This window comes from Coregonus clupeaformis, unplaced genomic scaffold (genome assembly GCF_020615455.1).
Source record: "Coregonus clupeaformis isolate EN_2021a unplaced genomic scaffold, ASM2061545v1 scaf0014, whole genome shotgun sequence".
NCBI lineage: Eukaryota > Metazoa > Chordata > Actinopteri > Salmoniformes > Salmonidae > Coregonus > Coregonus clupeaformis.
Genome location: NW_025533469.1, coordinates 539,709 through 544,142, shown reverse-complemented (window position 1 = coordinate 544,142; position 4,434 = coordinate 539,709). Strand labels below are relative to the sequence as shown.

Here is a 4,434-nt window from a genome sequence, read left to right as displayed (position 1 = left end):
TTTAGAGGCAGGGCTCCCCCTCTCTCTCCCCCAGAGAGACTCATTTTAGAGGCAGGGCCCCCTCCTCTCTCTCCCCAGAGAGACTCATTGTAGAGCAGGGCCCCCCTCCTCTCTCTCCCCCAGAGAGACTCATTTTAGAGGCAGGGCCCCCTCCTCTCTCTCCCCAGAGAGACTCATTTTAGAGGCAGGGCCCCCCTCCTCTCTCTCTCCAGAGAGACTCATTTTAGACCACTGACCCCTAAACAGAGATGCAGCATGTTGGTTGTGGTTAACACAGTGACAACTAATTATTGAATGTCAATTGTTCTCTTTTATTCATTATCTCTAAGAAATAAAACATTAACTAACAGACACATCCAAACAGTCAGGTGATTTAATGCAATTACTTTTTCTAGCCCAATGACTACTCAAAACCCACCCACAAGGCCTGAAAACTAGGCCAAAACATAGCCCCTGATAGCCTGGGCAAGATGTAGGCAAGATGTAAGCTGAATGATTTAGCAGCTTGCTTAGTTCAAATTGACAGATTAATTTATTTAACATGAACAGCAAGACGATGTTGAGGTAGGAAGTGCTTCTGTTGCCCAGTAGCCTGCTGGAATAGGCTACTGAGGATGGGGTCGTAATTTCAATCAGTATTAGATATTAATAACATGGATATTAACTAAATAGGTCCATGCTTGTCAACAACAGCCAGGTAATTTTTATACCTGTAGCCTAATCTGGCTGATTGTTACCTTCAATCTAATGCATTCTAACATCTGATCAGCAATTGCAATAGAACTGTGACCATGATGACACTTGATAACTTCCAATTGAATTAACTTAACACGGCCATTAATAATTACATAATAACACAAGGCTACAACAACAATAAACTGAAGTTATAGGCTTAGATTATTATTCAGAAATACTTAGAAATACTCACTTAATTTTTTAGTTCTCTCCATATCTTGTTTTCTGCTCTGTCGTCTCAAAATGGATCCTGTACAAAAGAACACATTTAGACTTTCTGTTTCATTTCAGCCTTCTCCCCATCCTGATAATAAAGTGTTTTATTGGTATCTTCCACTAGATGTCAGTAAACACCTGCTGTAACTAGACTTTCCAACAGGAAGTGTTATGTTTCTTGGTCCTGGTGACTCCTGGGAAGTGTCTCAGAGGAGGAGTGCTGACCTAGGATCAGGTCTCCCTGTCCATGTAATCTTATTCATTATGATTGTTTTGTCTCATGTCTCTTTATATTCATATAGCCTGGGTACTATGTAGCTGTATTGAAATCACCTTGTTTTATAACCTTCTTTGTTGCTCAGTGGTACTTCAATTGGCCTGACCATGCCCAATTCTTTCACACAGTAATGCTCCAGCATCCACTCAGAGCTTATGCATCTAATGCATTCCTCAAATACTGCAGAGTTGTTAAGCAAGTCCCTGAGATCGTCATGTTCAACCACGTTTATTTGCTTATTTGTAAGATGAAACCTGAGGGGATCTCTGTAGTGTGTCATAAATGCATCCAAAATGGTTCTGAGGTCCTCAACAATGCTATTCTGTACCGTAGCTGGGATGCAGTGTTCTTTCATGATTTTCAAAATAAAAAGACAGATATTGATTTTGAGACCTTCAATTAGCTGCTCAGTGTTGATCTCTGTGGCTTGAACATATTCAGCCTCTGGCAGACTCTCTACATCACTCATGTCATCTTCAATGGGATCAGTCCCAGTCTCAAATTCATCATGAGGCCAATTCTCATCTAAGTTGGGGCTTAAAAGCTCTGTGGTTTTGGTAGATGTGTGACCGATAGGCGCTGAAACATCTATTTGCTTTCCCACACCCATTAATTCCACAGGTAATTAGAAAATGTGGTTCATGCTGGTGATAGAGGCCAATATGTGTGAGTCGTCTGGACACAAAGACAGTATGCTCGTTGCAAAGTGGACAATTGAAGAGAGTTGGCATTCTTGTGAACCTTGGAATGATGGGATGGAATCATGGAGATCATTGGTACTCAGCCACTTGCAGACATCATCAAGGGACCAGTCTTCCACAGCCACACTCAAATTAAAGTTGACACATAGCGCAAAAGTGAAATGTATTAGTGTTGAGGCTAAAACAAAACCTATCCCACCCTTTCCAGACAACCACCTTTCCTCCTAATTTGTATTTATGGTTGTTCTATAACGAAGCAGAGCTTGTCAGGAAAGGTGAGGATGTCTGTCTCTTATAATAAGGGATTCTGCAGTCCCACATTTAAGTGTTGACTCAGATAATATGATGCTCCAAATGGGGCATTAAGTTCTTCTTCCATGTCAACCCAAATTGGCCTATTAGAGTTCTCAATAAAGAGCCTATTTGGGCAGTTATAAAGGCTTCTTGCTATAATTACATGTTAGGGAGCTTTAATCCTCCCTTCTAAGTCTTTACCTGTAATCTAGCTTGGTTCATCCTGGCCCTTTTAATAGTCCAAATGAATCATTTTGTCTATGGTGTTAAAGGTGTAGGCAGGTATGGACAGTGGAAGACATGCTGATGATGTAATTCAGTTTAGGAGCTTTAACCATCTTCATAACATGTGGCCTACCCCACAATGAGATTTATAGCTTGTCCCAGTTCTTCAACTGGAGTTGAATTTTGTTCAAACACTGTATTGATTGATTGATTGATTGACTGCAAATACATTCATTCACCATTCAGTTAGTGTTGGAAAAGATTAAGGAATGACATAAAACACACTATAATCAAACTGTATTGATTGATTGATTCACTGTAAATACATTCATTCACTATTCAGTTAGTATTGGATTGACAAAGGAGTAACACAGAACACACTATAATCACACTTCAAATACATCCAAATACTTTATAGAAGCTAACCTGTTAGTAGATCCATAGTGAGCATTAAACATTGTCTTGCTTTGGTCTGAAATACAGAGGACAGAACAATCTGCCCCAATACACCAACCTGAAAGACATCAATTAGACACAAACACAACATAAACAACATGAGTATTCAATATCAAATGCATCTAACTAATCTGATCTGCTTTATGTATTCTTCTTTTTGTCAAATCGAACATAATCTACATTGGGTCATCTGTGTGTGTGTGTGTGTGTCTGTTTTACCTGTTCGTGGTGGTTGATACATTTCTCTATCCGAGCTCACAGCTCCCAAACTCTCCACCACTTAACTGGACAGGGGCAGGATAAGCCAGGTACTAAAGGGAGGAGGATGGAAGGAGATGGTGAGAAAGTATATCATGGGTTTAAATGACTACAATTTCTCAATATTGAGTCTAGCTAGCTAAAGTTAGCTAACGTTACAGTAACTTTAACTAGCTAGCTACTGTAGCTAACGTTAGCTAAAACGTACCAACATTTATACAACAATTACCAGCTAACATTACAGGCTATGTAGCTTGGCTAGCTAATGAAAAACCAAGAGTACATTACATCATGTATTGTTTTTTAGTTATTTGATAGTAGTTTGATGAATTATTATCTTAGCTAGCGAATAGCTAAGGTATCACTCACCTTTCACGTCAATCCGTTGCAAGTCATCTCTTATTGGTCGCGTCTCTCCAACCATCCGCGCGCTTCCCGCTTCCAGTTGTCTTTTGACCAACGGTCTCAATTTGAATTCTACGCCTTTACTCACGAGGGCACTGCTGGTTCCAAAACGAACCCCTCTTTTGAAAAGGGTTCTTCAAAAGCACCCCCTTAAATCTACAACGGTTCAACAACGAGCTGATGGCAGAGTATAGGCTTGTAAATTCATCTTAAGGTATATTTTTAACCTTATATTATCCTAAAGGATCCTACAGGAAGCTTTTCTTTTAAGAGTGTAGTTCACGTTTACTCATTTATCTGCAAAACCATGCCTTCCGAGTTGTAAAGGGGTGGCCAGCAACATAATTCGTTTTAAAAGTCTACCATGACAACAACTATCCCATTGACTATATCCAGTAATAGTTTCTTATTTTTCTAGTTAAGATCTCACAACACAGTTACGCTGCTACAATTAAGGCATAAGCCATAAGTATATATCATTTGAAAATGCAAACAAAATTGGCTTGAATTTGTCGTGTAATAACAATTTAAAAAAACACCAAAAAGGTCAATACTAATAATTCATCATAAAATGTTTGTCCTCTGTAGTTGCGAGTCTTAATTTTTTTGCTGAAATCCATACTTTTTCATTAAACGTTAATCAAATACAAACACCAACATTTTCCTCCTTTTTGTTTCTCGAAGGTGGAAACTGAGTGCATGTGTCAATTGAATATCCAATGACGTAGACCAAGGGCTCCAAATACTTGTTGTCCAATCAAATCACACAATCTACAGATGGGCGTCAACCAAATACAACTTTATTGATTGGCACATTTTCTGTCCAGGGACACTGAGAAAAAAAAACCAGGAAATCATAGAAATATA

General features: G+C 39.1%; 1 long non-coding RNA gene across 1 annotated transcript; it reads right to left on the bottom strand.

The window, feature by feature from the left end:
* Positions 1–215: 215 nt before the first annotated feature.
* LOC123483044 lies at positions 216–2,941 on the bottom strand. The gene is made up of 3 exons (XR_006658043.1): positions 2,875–2,941; positions 929–985; positions 216–238 (listed from the first exon to the last, which is right to left on the bottom strand). It is a non-coding gene; the product is annotated as an uncharacterized LOC123483044 (long non-coding RNA).
* Between the last annotated feature and the right edge of the window lie 1,493 nt (positions 2,942–4,434).